Source organism: Nannobrachium achirus (assembly GCF_963921795.1).
Source record: "Nannobrachium achirus genome assembly, chromosome: 23".
NCBI lineage: Eukaryota > Metazoa > Chordata > Actinopteri > Myctophiformes > Myctophidae > Nannobrachium > Nannobrachium achirus.
In genome coordinates, this window is record NC_137830.1 from 49,527,124 (window position 1) to 49,547,123 (window position 20,000).

Consider the following 20,000-nt stretch of genomic DNA (forward strand, 5'->3'; position numbering starts at 1 on the left):
TTTGTGTGTGTGTGTGTGTGTGTGTGTGTGTGTGTGTGTGTGTGTGTGTGTGTGTGTGTGTGTGTGTGTGTGTGTGTGTGTGTGTGTGTGTGTGTGTGAGAGAGAGAGAGAGAGAGAGGAAAGAGAAGACGAACAGATGGGGGAAATCAAAAGCCAAAATGTTGGGGAAAAAAATACATTTCTGAAAGCTGATTAGAAGAAGTGCAGGAAATATTTGAACACACGTTTAAACCCCACAGGGTTAAACGGTGGTGTAACGTGGATATAGCAGCTCCTCAGTTGGAGTTGAATGACTTTGCTCACAATTACACCGCTAAATTAGTACTGCGCTAATGTCATAATAACATGCTATGAAAACGCCTTCCTTTCCCCTGTCACTTTTCTAACATACACATTAAAAACTCTCACACACTCAATTTACCATCAAACACACACACACACACACACACACACACACACACACACACACACACACACACACACACACACACACACACACACACACACACACACACACACACACACACACACACACACACACACACACATCCAGGTGCGATCTGCTAGCCCTAGGCCTCAAGCCAGCGACAGACAGACAAGTGCTGTGACACAACACTCACATACGCGCCTGCGCGCACGCACACACAAGCGCGCGCGCACACACACACACACACACTTGGGGGGGGGGGGGGGGGGGTGTCTACAGCTGTTGGCTGCTTTATAAAAGAAAGGAAACCTCTGTGCCTCATTTGGAAGAAGGATGAGAGAGTAGAGGCAGAGGAGAAAGCAGCCACCAGGGGTCGCTCTCCATTCCAACATGCTGCCATTCAGACATTGACTTCTAATTGTCTGAGTGGCGACACTTCCATATAGGGCATTCACGAATAGTGATTTTTAGTATTCGAATTATTCGACCTCAAAGTATTCGAATAGACTAATATTCGACAGGACAGGCCAAACTGTCAAATATTAAGTAAGTAATATTTATCTGCGGAACCGAGTCACATTAAATGTAATACCTACAATTCCAAGTGCTTGTCAGGGTGGGGGTCCCCAGTTCAAATATGTTTATTTCGGGGGTCACAGCCTAAAAAGATGTGAGGGATCAATTCACCTTTTATTTGCAGAGCTGCATATCCAGCACGAGTTAAACCCTCTATAATTGGTAAAAGGTACTTAAAATATACATACTTGATACATTCCCTTTTTTTCCCACTCTCTATCAAATGTCAAAAAATACAAGTTCACAACATGTTGTGAGCTTGTAGATCTGCTATTATTTGGCAAACGTTCCGCCCAGGGATTATCAGGATGTTGGGGATATTTTGATTATCGCGATAATATCGTAATTCCCGATTTCTTTTGTCACAATAATCGTGATATGAAATGTTCCTATCTTCCCATCCCTAGCCCCAACACCGCACGAAGTGCCACAGGAGCCAGGAGAAAGGACATGGAAACAGAAATGGCCACTCAATCTATCTCAGTTCCCACGGTTACCACACAAAGTATACTGGCTCCAGAACAATGGCTGCATACACTAACCTCTCATCTTGTGTGTGCGTGTGTCTGTGTATGTGTGTGTGTGTGTGTGTGTGTGTGTGTGTGTGTGTGTGTGTGTGTGTGTGTGTGTGTGTGTGTGTGTGTGTGTGTGTGTGTGTGTTTGTGTATGAGTGTGTGTGGGTACATATCGTCTCTGTTGAGTGAAAACCCTTTATGTCCAAAACCGTTCGTTTTGCATTCATCATTTTAAAAACGTTTTAAACTAGTGAAAACAGCCGATCTACAAGCACACAATGCCTCGCACCGCGAGGCATTGTGTGCTTGTAGATCTGCTGCTTTCACTGCTTTTGTGCAACAGCCTTGTATGATGAAGCAGGGCTTTACTTTATGAAAGAACATACACACTTTAAACTTGGAGATACGAGGTTTCCGCTCTACAGCGACGATATACGTGGCTAATGTGCAGGGCTGTATGGAACTTACTGTACGGTGCCTGACACACGGTACAGTCCTCCTTTCCATGACCAATCTATTATGACGCTTATTATGATGATGATGATAATAATTACCGTGCAGTAGTTTTTCAGTTTGCCGCTTGCCTTTCACTGAGGTTTGTGAATGACGTGCGGCGCCGTGAATGTCTTCTCTCGTTGTCTGAAATGTGCTTTGTACAAAAACTTGTCTTCCTTAACGTACTGTTGCGACCGTAGGTCAAAGTTTACCAACAGAACCGTCACAGCATGTCCGTGTCTGTCCGGACATCCGGACGGGTAGCGCCTGACACTGTGGTTCCCCTGACACATCACTGTGACATCACAGTGATGTCAGATACTCAGAGCAGGGATCTCCATATTTGGGCATGAAAGGGATTCTGTTAGCGATCTCCATATATGGGCATAAAAGGGATGGTATCCCAGATGATGCCCAGGAGAACCACACTAACAGAATCCATATATGGTCTGTGTCCAAAGCTTTTACTTTTCAGGATTCAAATTCAAAAACAGCAAAAGTAGCAGATCTACAAGCTCAAAACGTGTCATGTAAGTAAGTAGGTACTATCTTGGCCATATATGGAGCGTCCATATATGGGCATTGCCAAATATGGGCGTTCCCAGATATGCGCTTAATATTGATGACATCGGGGCACCCGCTGGCCTAGTGGTCCAGCCGCATACCACATACTAGGCTATGGTGCCTGCTGCCGTCGCTGGTTCGATTCCCGATCCGGACGACCTTTGCCACATGTCATTCCCCATCTCTCTCCCCATTTCCTGTCAGTCTACTGTCCTATCAAATAAAGGCAGAAAGCCCCAAAAAACAAATCTTAAAAAGATATATATTGATGACATCGGTACAGGGATTAGGGTTAGGGTTCCCTATGTTTCTGTCCTTGACAGCCCATACATCCAAACAAAAAAGTCTTATCTGATTGCATTAAACAATGTAAACAACGTTAAACTCACTTTGCCACTCGATTTGCCATTCACTTTACGCATGCGTGTGTGTGTGTGTGTGTGTGTGTGTGTGTGTGTGCGTGTGCGTGTGCGCGTGCGTGCGTGCGTGCGTGTGTGTGCATGCGTACAGTACCTGGGAGGGGCTGGAGAAGCCCAGATTGTGGCAGCCATTGCATGGCGTGAGCGCCTCCCAGAATCCCACGGGGCCACAGCTCTCTGGCTCCTCCTCCAGGGCGCCACCTAGAGGGGGGCTGGGCCGCTGCAGGGAGATACACACACACACACACACACACACACACACACACACACACACACACACACACACACACACACACACACACACACACACACACACACACACACACACACACACACACAGGGGCGTCACAAGGGGGGTAAAAGTGGGACTTAGTCACTATAGGGCCCAAGGTGGAGGGGCCTTCATTATTTTATACTTTAGCTATTGAAAAATAGCAGATATACAAGCTCACAGCACTCACAGCTTCTCCGCAGCCTCCACTGGCTCCCGGTTGCGGCCCGCGATGAATACAAAACACTGATGCTGACCTTCAAAGCAGCCAATGGTACGGCACCTCCATACCTCCAAAACCTGATCAACCCTTACAACCCCACCCGTTCACTCAGATCAGCCAGCACAGGGATACTGACAGAACCCTCGCTAGAAAAAAACAGGACAAAAAAAAACTCGTCCTAGACAATTCACCCACCTGCCCCCAAACTGTGGAATAAACTCCCTGTCGCACTTAGAACTACAGACTCACTCCCTAGCTTCCATTAGAACTACAGACTCACTCCCTAGCTTCCATTAGAACAACAGACTCACTCCCTAGCTTCCATTAGAACTACAGACTCACTCCCTAGCTTCCATTAGAACTACAGACTCACTCCCTAGCTTCCATTAGAACTACAGACTCACTCCCTAGCTTCCATTAGAACTACATACTCACTCCCTAGCTTCCATTAGAACTACAGACTCACTCCCTAGCTTCCACCATGGAAGACTCACCTCTTCAATAAAGGTCGTCCGGATCGGGAATCGAACCAGCGACGCCAGCAGGCGCCCATAGCACTTACCTACCCTTAATTAGTGACCATACATGAAAGCTAGATAGCATTTTTAGGTATTTATAATGTTTTTACTGATTAGGTGCATGGTCTACCTACGTTATTTGTCTAGATTGATATTGCTATGCATTTTGCACCTTACTTGAAGAACAATTCAAGATTTTTAAGAAATGAACATACTTACTCGCTCAGTGTGATTTATTGCACAAATGTCGAAGATACAATGTAATGTATGCATGGTATGTGAATTGATGGCTTTGTGAGAAATTTGTGGAATAAAATGTATATACAAAAAAAGATATTGCTATGCATTTGATGTACTGATGTTGATGTATTGATGTATTACCTTGCTTATTGTAAGTCGCTCCGGATAAGAGCGTCTGCTAAATGCCTAAATTGTAAATTATAATTTGTAGAAACACAGAGACGGCTGTAACGACCTTTGCTACAGGAACGTCTAAACAAACAGCGGGGGAATAAATAAGCCACGGCACTCGTACACACAGTCAAATCCCCCGTGTTCTTTTCATGCACGTGTAACTCTAGGGGAGAGGGAGCACGTTTGAAAGATCTCAGATTGGAATGAACACTGGGAAATGTTACCGCGTGGGGAGCAATGCGGCAGGCAGGGGAGCGTGAATACAGTATATCGATAGACGTTATACGTTATACAGATCGTGGAATGTTTTATTCATGGATTGGTGAAATGGTGGAAAAAGTACTCACATTTTATTAAGTAAAAGTATCTATACTGCAGTGTGTGTGTGTGTGTGTGTGTGTGTGATGTGTGTGTGTGTGTGTGTGTGTGTGTGTGTGTGTGTGTGTGTGTGTGTGTGTGTGTGTGTGTGTGTGTGTGTGTGTGTGTGTGTGCAGGGCTGGATTAACCATTGGGCCGGTGGGGCCGTTGCCAGGGGCCCTTGGCTCTCAGGGGCCCTTAGGGTAACTGGGCCGCGTGGTCATTGACAATTTACTCAAATTAAATGTATAGGTTAAATGAAAAATCAAATGTGTGGGCCCCTCCTCTGTTGTCTACAGGTGCTTTCTTGGCCCACAGATGATCATCATGGCTTAAAATCCGAGCTGGGTAGTGCGTGTATGTTGGAGGGTGGGGGGGGGGGGGGGCCTAAAAAAATATTGGCCAGGGGCCCTCGCGGGGGTTAATCCGTCCATGTGTGTGTGTGTGTGTGTGTGTGTGTGTGTGTGTGTGTGTGTGTGTGTGTGTGTGTGTGTGTGTGTGTGTGTGTGTGTGTGTGTGTGATAGTGCAGTGGTTCTCTGTGGATCGGGACCCCTACATTATTTTATGGGGTCCCCAGATGAGCTTAATGTGCAACATTGTTTTCTCTCTCAACAGTAAACAAAACAACATAAAGTTTAAGTGTATAGAGGGTATCTGCACATTTCTAATGTGACAATTTAAGGACTTTTTAATACCTCTAAAATGATAACTTAAACATTGGTGAAATTGTCAAACATTTGAGGCAGAAATTTTGAAAATAGCCGAACTACATGCTCACAAAAAACGCTGAAAAAACGCCTCGCAACGCACGTTGTGAGCATGTAGATGGGCTATTTTCACAGTAGAACCGTGTTATACAAATGTAATGCCTAAACTCTCAGCTTATGTTTCTATGTCAGTGTTGCTCAAACTTTTTCATGTGAAGGACCCCCAAAATGATATGAATTTGGCCACGGACCCCCATCTCAAAATATTTAGTTCCAGGGACCCCCCCGGAAAGCAAAATTTGAGTTACAAATGTTCGCTCAAAAAATACATATTCAAAGATTTGCACACATTTTCACGACTTTTTCAAAAATAGCAGATCTACAAGCTCGCAGCGCGGCACTCGGTGCCGCGCTGTGAGCTTGTATCTGCTATTTTTCAATAGCTAAAGTTACTAGGGCCCCTTCACCTTGGGCCCTGGTAACTCAGTCCCACTTTCCTACCCCTTGTGACGCCCAGCAATAGGTATACAGTACTTCTATAGAGAGATGGATTGTTATAACCAGTAAGACTCCCTAATCGGGAGATAAGCGACCGTTGGTCGCTTATCTCCACAAATAGGCCAAAAGTTTGTTTTACCAATTATCAAGACATACGGGCAGTTGACAGTTTGCCATGGTTACTCATTGAAGTTGAATCTCCATATATGGAGATAACCTACGCATCACACTAAGTCTGACCTCACCAGCCCATATTTGGGCATGAGCAACTTATGTCTCCATATATGGAGATATGATGACATCACACAGTCCTCAGCCGATGATGTGGCGTGATGTCATACAATACACAAACGAGCCCTACAGTATAAAGGGGCAATTCTTGCCAGGAAAGAAGCATTTCTTCGACTCAGACCTTATCGCCAGGGTTGGCTTATAGCAGCTGTCGGTAGGACCATATATGGATTCTGTTAGTGTGGATCTCCTAACAGGGCATCATCTGGGATACAATCCCTTTTATGCCCATATATGGAGATCCCTAACAGAATCCCTTTCATGCCCATATATGGAGATCCCTAACAGAATCCCTTTTATGCCCATATATGGAGATCCCTAACAGCATCCCTTTTATGCCCATATATGGAGATCACTAACAGCTAACAGAATCCCTTTTATGCCCATATATGGAGATCCCTATAACAGAATCCCTTTTATGCCCATATATGGAGACCCCTAACAGAATCCCTTTTATGCCCATATATGGAGATCCCTAACAGAATCCCTTTTATGCCCATATATGGAGATCCCTAACAGAATCCCTTTTATGCCCATATATGGAGATCCCTAACAGAATCCCTTGTATGCCCATATATGGAGATCCCTAACAGAATCCCTTTTATGCCCATATATGGAGATCCCTAACAGAATCCCTTTTATGCCCATATATTATGGAGAAATCCCTGCTCTGAGTATCTGACATCAGTGTGATGTCACCTGTTTATGCCCATATATGTAGATCCCTGCTCTGCGTATCTGGTTGCTATGGTAAACAGTTGGTTGCTAGGGTAAAAAAACATGGTTGCTATGGTAAACAGTTGGTTGCTAGGGTAAACAGTTGGTTGCTAGGGTAAAACCATGGTTGCTAAGGTGGTTGCTAACGTACACTAACAGACCAGCAACAACAGACTGTTGCCACAGCAACGTACACAAAGGTTTGTGTACACATGTGGTGTGATGTCATACTGATGCGGAGATATGAGCAGGGCAAAGGTGTGACGTGTGACGGACGGACGGACGGACGGACGGACGGACGGCCGGTGGAGGTTTTCATAGTAAACTGCTCCCTGACGGTCGCAATTACAACCATGAGCGGAGAGGCCTGTGCATGTTTAATGTATGTGTATGAGTGTCTTCCATGCTAACAGTGCATGTTCTTATTTGGTTTTGACGAGCTGGGAACAAAAGAACAATTGTCGATCATCGTGCGTGCGTGTGTGTGTGTGTGTGTGTGTGTGCGTGTGTGCGTGCGTGCGTGCGTGCGTGCGTGCGTGCGTGCGTGCGTGCGTGCGTGCGTGCGTGCGTGCGTGTGTCAGTGATAAATGAACTCTGTTCTCCAGGACCTGGACAGTGGAATTGAAAACCCTCTCAGCCTCTGTGTCACACTGAGCTGCTAACTGATAAAACCTGGAACCACTCAATGTACCACCTCTGTGTGTGTGTGTGCAGGGGATGGGACCATATGAAAGTTTCATGTCACCATTATTATGATTTAAGTCAGGGGTCTTCAACGTTTTCAGGCCAAGGACCCCTTAGTCGAGAGAGAGATGAAGCAGGGACCCCCACACACGTTCCATAGATACCATATAGTTCCATCGTTTGACAGCACAATCATCAGTGTATTTTGGATTCGTGTCAATTTGTGTTTTCAGATATTTAACCACTTTGAATTGTCAATACTTAATACACTTGACCTTTCACTCTGTACTTAATGTGCTCTTTTTCTCCTCTACACCAAACCTCTTTGCCGAAAATAGCCAATCTACAAGCTCACAACGCCTCGCAGCCCGAGGCGTTGAGAGCTTGTAGATCGGCTATTTTTGGCTAAAGTTCTCAGAATATGGACACTAGGGTTCAAGTCGTTAATGTAAAAAAATAAGATAAAAGGTTTCTATCACTCAAAGATTTGGAGGACCCCCTGTAGTAACTCTGAGGACCCCCTAGGGGTCCCGGACCCCCTGCTGAAGACCCCTGATTTAAGATATTATCGCGATAATCAAGATATCCCCAACATCCAATATCCTGGGGCGGAACATTTGCCAAAAAATAGCCGATCTACAAGCTCACAGCGCGCCAATAAATTTGGTAGAGAGTGGGGGAAAAAAGAACTGTATCAAGTACGTTCTTTACAGGTCCGTTTTACCAGTTATAGAGGATTTAAGTGGTAACAGATATGCAGCTCTGCAAATAAATATATGGATTCTGTTGTGGTTGTCCTAACAGGGCATCATCTGGGATACAATCCTTTTTATGCCCATATATGGAGATTCCTAACAGAATCCCTTTTACTGTATGCCCATACAGCATATGGAGATCCCTGCCCTGAGTATCTGACATCACTGTGATGTCACCTGTGATGTCACAGTGATGAGTCAGGGGAACCACAGTGTCAGGTGTTACCCGTCCGGACAGACAGATACGGCCAAGATGTGACAGTTCTGATAGTAAACTGCGACCGTAGGGATAGAGTAATTGAGTGAGGAGTTTGAGTGATTAAAACTATATGAATGTCTAACGACAGCGTTCCAGTGCAACATGGCACGACTAATGCCTAACAAACCAGGGGCGTCAGTTGGGTATGGCAGGGGTATGCAGCTGCCATACCCTGGGTCCAGGGGGGAAATAAAAGTTACTTTTAAATATAAATCCATGAATGTCTCTTTGTCTATCTGTGCTGCTTATTATGTTGTTAAATTACAGTAAAAAAACTACGAATGCAAAATTTAACAAAATTGTCAATTTAACAAGGTATTATAATTATATTCTCCACACTTGTATTCTCCCCATCTTGACAAGATGATATATTCCCAGGTTCCGCAGGTCAGCTGCACAGGTGCAATGCATTATTGTTAATTGTGGCACGTTTACTAACATGCCAAGTTTAGCTGCACTTGAAAAAACGTTCCAGGCTGCCATATCCAGCCCAAGAAACCGGGAAAAAATAAAATGTACTTCTTAAAATAAATGTGTCATGTTGCCATACCTTAGCTTTTTCTGAACTGACGCCACTGAAACAAACATTAATTAAATACTAGAGAATGATTCATGAATCACTCTAAACTAGAAGTCCCATTAAAGTGTGCATGAGCAGCAACAACAAGTGGATGCTTGACTTGATGCAAGCCTGGTGAGATATCCCTGGCCGACAGTGACCTCTTCTGGTGAACTGCACAAACTACAGTGTGGATAAGAAATGTCTTGTTATTCACACACGGATCGTTTCAGAATTTATGAGAAAATAATAACCAGCCTGAATTACATTTTAACACATTAAGTTTGCCATTCAAAATTGCTTTCTTCCATGCTTTGTTCCATGTTAAAGGACAACTTTGTTTTCTTACAACAAGGGTTCATGTTTTAGATTGTAATTAGAGAAAAGAAAAGATGAGTGTTAAAATGTGGTGTCTAAAAAGACATATTCAGCCACTTGCACGCGTGCCCCCACCCACTGAAATCAAACTCGCTAAAATGGATAAAACTATAGAAAGAAGTAAATGAAAACATTTTAACACTCATCTTTTCTTTTCTCTAATTACAATCTAAAATATGAACCCTTGTTGTAAAAAAACAAAGTTGTCCTTTAAACAGTAGAAATATACTGTGCATATGTTGGCCATTATTTTAAAGATTCTTTTTTTAAATTATTTCTGCTTTAATCAGTACAGGACAACACATTTGAATCATTATTAATTCATTATTTTGATTAAATTATCGATACTGTTATAACTGATTAAATTGATTAGTTCAATTAATTGTTGATCCCCTACTTTGATCTTGTACTTTCAGAGCTGGATAAGAGCCTCTCCTAAATGCTCACATTGTAAATTCTACATGCTTAGAAATGTCAGCGATGGTAAAAGCACTCACATTTGTTACTTAAAGGGGAAGACCACCCATTGTTATTGAACTATGTCATTAATATACCTTAGAGGAGTTGTGTGGAAATAGAAAAAAAGTTCCCCCCCTTCTGTGTTTCCAAGAACTGGAGGATTGATTTTGGGGTTTGTATTGTAAAGTACAATGTGTGATGTCATCAAGTTGTAATTTACAATACAAACCCCAAAATCAATCCTCCAGTTCTAGGCAACACAGAAGGGGGGGAACTTTTTTTCTATTTCCACACAACTCCTCTAACTGGTATATTAATGACATAGTTCAATATTGAAAATGGGTGGTCTTCCCCTTTAAGTAAAAGTACTGTACAAAAGAAAGTCCGGTCAAAACAGGGTGAACGGGGGACAAAACCCAGAAATTACTCACCTCTGGAGTGGACTTCATAGAATAGCTAAAGCAATCCTTTCTCCCTTAATAAGGCTTTTGTTTTGACGTAATATAATATTATAGATTCCATGCAGTGTCCGTCCAGCCGATCAATGTGCTGCAATTATATGCTGTAGCTGAGTGAAAACTCCCTGTGCCTCATTCCATTGAAAAAACACAGTTGGAGAAAGAGAGAATCATTCTGTCCTTGACAATAAGCAATCCTACTGTTTGAATGCTGTACACACGCACACATGGAGCAAAAATAATGATAGAAAAATACAAGGGATATCTTTTTTTTTTTTTTTTTTTACTTTCGACTTTCCTTGTAATAAGTCGACTGAGTTGACTTGTCGACTTTTTGGCTAATGCCCACTGGCGGAACAAGTCAGAACCGGGCCTGTAAGCAAGCCACAATGAAGGGGACTCCACAAGCCTTTCTGCTCTGTAAAATCATCTACGTTCACTTTCTATTGACAGCATGGCCAGTCCAGTAGGTCTCTCTTGTCCCATTGTACTTCTCAAGTAGTTTTTAATCCTTTTCAATTTTGAGAATTACCGCTCGGCACAGTTTATATGCATTTCCGCTCATGATCAACGTAAACAACGCACTGCTGAAGGCTAGCTGGCTTGTGTTGACAAGTGATTGATGATGACATAGTGTGCACCGATGGGCAGCTGTTGATGATGATAACGTTTTAAATGGGCCACCTAGAGGCGGAGCACGCAAAGTGCGTCCAAATCCTAATAGACTAAAGATGATCCATGTGATCTGACCATAGCTGACGGCCAGGCCCCCGCGGCCCGCGGGCCGGTAAGCGGCCGCTCACTCAGCTTATACGGACGCTCCGCCCCTGCTAATGCCCTAGTGCGTGGACGCGTGTGTGCAATCATGCGCATCCGCACCCGCACGTGCATGTGCTGTACCTTGCCGCCGCGGGTCAGCGTGCCGTTGGAGCGCTCGCTGCTGCGGTCGTCGTCCGACAGGCGTCCGCTGCCGAAGCTGTCCATGGAGTGAGAGGAGATGGTCTGGCAGAGGTCCTCGAAGGAGTAGTCCCTGTCACGACACTTCTTGATGTCCTGCAGGAGCTTGGACAGCTCGCCTGTCACCGCGTCGTCTGGGTTGGGGAGAGACAAGGGCATGAGGAGCCACGAGGGTCCAGAAATAGTACCAGTGGTGGAAAAAGTACTCACGTGCGTTTCACTTAAGCAAAGGTATCAATAGTGCACTCAATACGTAAATCGAATGCCCGTTCATGTCTGCATCGTTTGCATTGCTCCATGCCCCGCCCCCTTTAACAACCTGAAAAATCCAGCGTCAAACCAACGTCTCCGTGGTGAAAGCACACTCGGCAGTCTACAGGATCAACGCTGTGGCTTGTCAAAATGGAAAGATCTACAAGCGTACAGCGCTTGGCATCGTAACACCTTGACAGCTTGTAGATCTGGTTTAAGTGGCAAAGTACCTGGATCAGCTGAGCCTGAGAGTGAATAAAGTATTGCTATCAAAGTTTAATGTCACAGAGTGCCAAATAATAGGTTAATAAAGCATGGCAGGATATTATATATTCATTGAGGGAGTTCCAAATGGAACCTTACGGGTCTGTAACTCTGAGTGTCCAAATGGAACCTTACGGGTCTGTAACTCTGAGTGTCCAAATGGACCCTTACGGGTCTGTAACTCTGAGTGTCCAAATGGACCCTTACGGGTCTGTAACTCTGAGTGTCCAAATGGAACCAAATGGAGTGAACAAATGGAACCATCCATACAGGTACGAGTTATGGCGGTCCTTGAAATAAAAAGGTTGGAAGACCACTGCGATAGGTTATAGATCACTCAAATAAAGGTTGAAATGAAATGAAATGAAATGAAATATCTGTGTGGCTGGTTCAGAGTTACATGTATGGAACCGCTGCTGGTCGTCAAATTATTGGTTTAGTTTTATGCGACAAAAACAAAAATATATCCATGAGTCCAAGGTTCCATGGGTTGATTAATCGATAGTAAAAGAAATATCCCTTTAAAAGCAGAACTGAAGCGTGATGAAGAGAATTTCAACAAAACGAACACTCTCTCTCCTTCATCGTTTCTCCACCCTACTTTCCCATCTTCTACCCCCACACCAGGGACGTGCTGGCCATTGGGAAAAGTGGGACAACTCCCGAACGTCCGGTTCATTCCCGGCCGGTCCAGGCCTTCGTTCCATTTTGGGGGTCTGAGGCGGGCGGCCAACAAAGTAAATCGTCACCGTCGGGCAGAAACCTTGTATCTCCAAGTTTCAAATGTGTGCATTTTTTCGCAAAGCAAAGCCCTGCTTCATCATACAAGGCCGTCGCACAAAAGTAGTGAAAACAGCAGATCTACAAGCACACTTGTAGATCGGCTGTTTTCACTAGTTTAAATAATTTTTCAAATGATAAAAATAAACGGTTTTGGACATACAAGGTTTCCACCCGACAACAACGAAATATAACTCATGTAATTGGCCCACTGGCTTGTCACTTTGTCATGATCTGAAATGGCAAATCTTTGAGTAGCAGCAGCAGCGCTATAGAGAGAGATCTCTCTATAGCGCGCAATGAGGGCCTCTGTAACTCTTTTTCCCGGGCTGAATCAGGGGCCCAGCACGTCCCTGCCCCCCACACACACCACACACACACACACACGCACACGCACACACACACACACACACACACACACACACACACACACACACACACACACACACTGTACTGTTCACACACTAAGCTACTAGACTGTAAAGGGGTTAGAGTTAATTGGAATTGGATTCCACCCTCCAGCTCATGTGATCGATATCTCACAAGCAACCACAGCCAAAAAAGGCTAACCCAATAACCAGTGTGAGCTGGTCAGCAAGCCGCTGTCGTCCCCTGCACACACGTGAGTACACGTGAGCGTGCACACGCACACGCACACAGGGGTGTCGCACCAAATTCTGGGCCCTGGGTACAAGGATTCACTGCGAGCCCCCCGTGAATGTCCTTCATAGGGGGAGGGGGTTTAACCCATTTAGACTGGGAACTGGGAATTTAGACTATTTTGTGCTTTAACTATTGAAAAATAGCAGATATACAAGCTACCGAGTGCCACGCTGTGAGCTTGTAGATCTGCCATTTTTTTAAAATATTTTTTGCAAGTCTTAGAATATTTCAAATCCTTCTAAGGTTTTTTGAAAAACCTATGTTTCTATGTCAGTGATGCTCAAACCTTTTCATGTGAAGGACCCCCAAAATTATATATATTTGGCCACGGACCCCCATCTCAAAATATTTAGTTCCAGGGACCCCCCAGAAGCAAAATTTGAGTTACAAATTTTCGCTTAAAAAAATACATATATTCAAAGATTGGCACACATTTTCACAACTTTTCAAAAATAGCAGATCTACAAGCTCGGCGGCGTTGTGAGCATGTAGATCTGCTATTTTTCAATAGCTAAAGTATAAAATAATTAAGGCCCTATTAACTCAGTCCCACTTTCCCGCCCTGGACACACACACACACACACACACACACACACACACACACACACACACACACACACACACACACACACACACACACACACAGTGTCCAGGCATGCGTCTCCATGGTGATGGGAGTGATTATTATGGGATGTGCTGACAGTCACTGTAGAGAGTGATGGATCTGCAGCACCTTTTGACTGTGGTGACAAGCTGCAGTGTGCACCGTCAGCCACAGGGGGCAGCGTTGGCTAGAGCAACGGTATACTGGGGTGAAAGAGTGGTAGTAACGTTTCCCTGCCACAGGGGGAGCTGTTGACCGTGTGCAGATCAGCAGGGCTTTGTTCTGGCACCTCAGTTTTATGGCGTCAAAGCCTTGTCAGCTATAAACGCTTCTTACAGCCAGTGTTGTAAAAAAGTACTCACATTTTATACTTAAGTAAAAGTATCAATACAGCAATATAGAGCTACTCCATTACAAGTAAAATTCCTGAATTCAAAATGTACTTGAGTAAAAGTATGAAAGTATTGGCATCAAAATGTACTTAAAGTGCCAAAAGTAAAAGCACAAAATGTTTGAAAATAGCCGATCTACAAGCTCACAACTTTTTCAAATTTTCAAATAGCCAAGGGATAAAATAAGGCTAAAGTGGTTAATATATATATTTTTTATATTATAATGTATAACTGCAAAGTAACTAGTAGCTACGGTTTTCAAAAAATGTAGCGAAGTAAAAGTACAATATTTGGATCCGAGATGTAGTGGAGTATAAGTAAAAGTATTAGAAATTGGAAATACTCAAGTAAAGTACAGATACCTCAAACTTGTACTTAAGTACAGTACTTAAGTAAAAGTACTTAGTTACTTTACACCACTGCTTACAGCAGGGGTCTTCAAAGTTTTCAGGCCAAGGACCCCTTAGTTGAGAGAGAGATGAAGCAGGGACCCCCACAACCTGTTCATAGATTCCATATAGTTTCATCGTTTGACAGCACAATCATCAGTGTATTTTAGATTCATGTCAATTTGTGTTTTCAGATATTCAACCATGTGAACAGTCAATACCTTAAGAAACTTGAACTTTCACTATGTACTTAGTCTGCTCTTTTCCCCCTCTACACCAATATAGCCGATCTACTTCTTGTAGCTTGTAGATCTGCTATTTTTGGCTAAAGTTCTCCGAATATGGAAGCTTCAAGTGGTTAATATAAAAAAATGAGAAAAAAAAGTTTCTTATCACTCAAAGATTTGGAGGACCCCCTGTAGTAACGCTGAGGACCACATTTGAACATATTACTCCTGTTTTATATTCTCTTCACCGTCTCCCAATAAAGCAAATCATTGATTTTAAAGTACTTCTTATTGTTTTTAAATCTATTAATGCAGGGGTCTTCAACAGGAGGTCCGGGATCCCTAGGGGCCCCTCAGAGTTACTACAGGGGGTCCTCCAAATCTTTGTGTGATAGAAACTTTTTTTTAAATATTTTTCATATAAACCTTTTTATATTAACAACTTGAACCCTAACATCCATATTCTGAGAACTTAAGCCAAAAATAGCAGATCTACAAGCTCACAACACCGCGCAGCGCGAGGTGTTGTGAGCTTGTAGATCGGCTATTTTTGGAAAAGAGGTTTGGTGTAGAAGGGAAAAAGAGCAGACCAAGTACAGAGTGAAAGGTCAAGTTTATTAGGTAATGACGGTTCAAGTGGTTAAATATCTGAAAACACACATTAACATGAATCCAAAATACACTGATGATTGTGCTGTCACACGATGAAACTATATGGAATCTATGAACAGGTTGTGGGGGTCCCTGCTTCATCTCTCTCTCAACTAAGGGGTCCTTGGCCTGAAAACATTGAAGACCCCTGTCTTAATGGTTTGGCTCCCTCCTACCGTATGCTTGAACCATACGTACCTACCAGAACCCTTCGATCATCTGACAAAGCAAAGGTCTCCTCACTGAATGTTGGATCAGTTCTAAAAACGTTCTTATAAGCACATTGAGTCTGCGCTTGTCCTATGAAATGTGCTATACATAAATGTGACTTGACTTGACATATTGAAATGCATATCTATCTGTCCTCCAAGTCCATATCTATGCTGGCCGTTGAATGCATTTGGTTGAGTGATTAGGTGTGTGCAATGGTGTAAAGTAGCCAAGTACATTTACTTAAGTACTGTACTGTACTGTAAAATGTTAATGTATTTGTACATATATTTCATATTTCCAATAATTTTTACTTCTACTCCACTACATATAGGATCCAAATATTGTACTTTTACTCCAATACATTTATTTTAAAACCTTAAGTTAACTAGTTATTTAGATTTAGATTATTACAAAACATACATTGACCACATTTGTCAATTTGAAAATAACCAATTTACAAGCTCACAATGCGCCGCGATGCGACACATTGTGAGCTTGTAGATCGTCCATTTGAAAACTTGAAGAGGGACATTCTGCATAACGAGTACTTTCTACTTTTGTACACTTCAAGTACATTTTGATGCAGTTACTTTTGTACTTTTACTCAAGTCAATTTTGAATCCCGGACTTTTTACTTACCGTTTCTACATTGCAGTATTGATACTTTTGCTTTGAGTAACACATGTGAGTAGTGGGTGTGTGTGATTAGATGTGTGTTAAGGTCCAATCATAGTCCAAGGTGGGGTGATAAGCTATCACCACAGTGTAGTTTTCTAAAGTCAGAAGACTACAACATTAAGTCATTCACCCATGGTGAAGAGCGATCACCGCGAACCCTGACATCTCTCCTCTGTTTTTACCTTCAGACATCTCCCCATCACCCCGTTCACTGATTGGTCGATCTAGACCAATCAGTTAAACCCCTGGTTCAAGAGGCACATAGTCACGGTGATAGGACTTCACCGTGACTATGATGGCCTCCACTTGTTATCACCTAAAAAGGTGAGGTGATAGCTCTTCACCTTGACTATGATAGTACCTTAAACGTGTGCGTGTGCATACTCACTCTTGTGTCTGAGGGAGGGCGAGGCACAGGGTGAGGGGACGGAGGTTCGAGGTGCAGGGATGGGACAGTGACGGATGGGCGGGTCCAACGGGTGTCCACTGTCCATGTCCTCCAGCACGTATTCTACAGACACACAGAGACAGAGAGATGGAAAATGTACTCACATTGTATACTTAAGTAAAAGTATCAATACAGCAATATAGAAAAACTCTGTTACAAGCAGAGCACACGAGCGGAGTGGAGCGATGACAAAAGCCGCTCCGCGCTCCAGAGGGCTCTTGTCCCACTCGCCTGTCACTCTGGTCGGCCACCGGGCCGCTCCGTCGCTCAACTTGATTTTCACATCTCTCGCTCCGCGCTCGTTCCACGCTCCGCTCAGGGTCGTCAATCAGAGTCAAAAAAGTAGTTTGCTACCATGTCCGAAACACTTTCTCCTTTGCCAGTGTGTTCCCAACACAAATGGCTGCGGTAACGTGAGCCTCGGCTTTGATGTAGACTTGGAGATCTTTCCACTCGCCACTGTTTTGTTGGAAACATGCGGCGCGCGGCCCCAACAGGATCGGCTCGGAGCGGAGGAGGGTCGGCGCTCAGACCCATTATAAAAGTCGCTCGCTCACGCTCAACTAAAAAACAGCTCGCTCCGCTCCCCGCACCGTTCGCGCTCCACTCTGCTCGTATGCTCTGGTTACAAGTAAAAGTCAAGAATTCAAAATGTACTTGAGTGTATGTCGCTCACAAGGCGTCGCGATGCGGCGCGTTGTGAGCTTGTAGATTGAAGCAATAAGCCCCAAGAGGCATGAGGTTACCTGGTATTTTATAACGGCTGAGAGGCGTGGTGAGACATGAGGCGCAGCTTATTGCTTTTCTAAAACGGTTACAATATGGCAATATGAAAAATCATTGACACGTACCAATTAAAACTGTTCTATTTCACTAATGATTCACTACAAGGTCTGCAAGAAAGTAGCTTTTTGCCACCAACACAGGGTCAGATAATTGGTGCACTGTGGAAAGAAATAACACACCTGGGTTTGATATAAACTGATTCAAGGTATGGGTTATAGTCTCATATACCACAGCAATTACGGGAAACCAGCCAATCAGAATCAAGGAATGGAACTAGCTGTTTTAGAACTGCTATTTTCAAATAGCCTATAGGTATAAAATAGGGCTAAAGTGGTTAATGTATCTGCAAAGTACTAATAACTAAAGTTGTCAAATAAATGTAGCGGAGTAAAAGGACAGTATTTGGATCCCAGCTGTAGTGGAGTAGAAGTAAAAGTGTTGGAAATTGGAAATACTCAAGTAAAGTACAGATACCTCAAAACTGTACTTAAGTACAGTACTTAAGCAAATGTACTTCGTTACTTTACACCACTGTGTGTGTGTGTGTGTGTGTGTGTGTGTGTGTGTGTGTGTGTGTGTGTGTGTGTGTGTGTGTGTGTGTGTGTGTGTGTGTGTGTGTGTGTGTGTGTGTGTGTGCGCGTGTGTGTAGAGAGAGAGAGAACGGATGGAACGAGGAAATGAGGAGAATAAGGAAAGACACGGAGAGAGAAGGAATTCAGCGGAGAAAGAACGGTCAAGGTGGTATCTAACGAGCACAACAAGCAAAACAGAGAGAGAGAGAGAGAGAGAGAGAGAGAGAGAGAGAGAGAGAGAGAGAGAGAGAGAGAGAGAGAGAGAGAAGCACAGTGAGCTCAGTAAATGCTAGAAGCCATTTTACTACAGATCAATAAATATATGTATTTATATACGTGGTAGAAGCACACTACACTGTGTGTAGTTTGAGAGAGAGGGAGCAATGGGGCTGTTAAGTATGACATCATTTTGTAGGCAGAGGAGAATTTCTGCCCCCAGTTTCCGTGAATCTTTTTACTATTTTTACTATTTACACATTTTTCTTCTCTTTGTTGTTGAAAGGAAAGTGTGAAATAGCGAGGGACAGAAAATGCTCTGGGGGCAGAGTTCTCCTCTGCCTACAAAATGATGTCACGGCTTAAAAGCCCCATTGACTGTATTGTCCAGTCCAGGGGTTCCCAGGGTACCCCTATACATATTTATGTTCCTCCGAGGCACCACTACATTATATTCATAATTTTCAATGTGTGTCCATGCGCGTGTGCACACACAGACATGCACACACAGACAGACACACACAAAACAAACAAAGCCAGGCTCAAAGACGTATACTCATGAAATGCAACCACATAATGCATACAAACTGCACATGACAGTGCATAACAGAGATAGAGAGAGAGATAGAGAGAGAGCACAGCTACAGCAACAGTGTTAATTAAAATACTTGACATTTGCATCCTAGGGTAATTACATGTGTGGTTGTGTGTGTGCGTGTGCGTGCGTGCAGGGGCGTCACACCAAATTCTGGGCCCTGGGTACAAGGATTCACTGCGGGCCCCCCATGAATGTTAACTATTGAAAAATAGCAGATATACAAGCTCACAGCGCGGCACCGAGTGCCGCGCTGCGAGCTTGTAGATCTGCTATTTTTGGAAAATCGTGAAAATGTGTGCCAAGAAACCTATGTTTCCATGTCAGTGATGCTCAAACCTTTTCATGTGAAGGACCCCCCATCTCAAAATATTTAGTTCCAGGGACCCCCCAGAAGCAAAATTTGAGTTACAAATGTTCACTTAAAAAATACATATATTTTTACAGATGTGCGCACATTTTCACGACTTTTCAAAAATAGCATATCTACAAGCTCGCAGCGCGGCACTTGGTGCCGCGCTGTGAGCTTGTATATCTGCTATTTTTCAATAGCTAAAGTTACTAGGGCCCCTCCACCTTGGGCCCTGGTAACTCAGTCCCACTTTCCTACCCCTTGTGACGCCCCTGCCTGCGTGCGTGCGTGCGTGCGTGCGTGCGTGCGTGCGTGCGTGCGTGCGTGCGTGCGTGCGTGCGCGCACGCGTGCATGCGTGCGTGCGTGTGTAGATAAAGCACAGTGGTGAGAGGTGAGTGAGCAGCAGCAGTCTGCC

At 43.8% G+C, this 20,000-nt stretch overlaps 1 pseudogene across 1 annotated transcript in view; it reads right to left on the bottom strand.

Moving 5' to 3' along the window:
* LOC308308959 (ankyrin repeat and sterile alpha motif domain-containing protein 1B-like) overlaps positions 1 to 20,000 on the bottom strand; it is a 376,529-nt pseudogene that overhangs the window by 131,518 nt on the left and 225,011 nt on the right. Inside the window, exons 8-10 of the transcript XR_013963389.1 lie at positions 17,004 to 17,126; positions 11,446 to 11,636; positions 3,091 to 3,216 (exon numbers count right to left, since the gene is read on the bottom strand). The product of XR_013963389.1 is annotated as an ankyrin repeat and sterile alpha motif domain-containing protein 1B-like (transcript). The remainder of the gene's footprint in view (positions 1 to 3,090; positions 3,217 to 11,445; positions 11,637 to 17,003; positions 17,127 to 20,000) is intronic.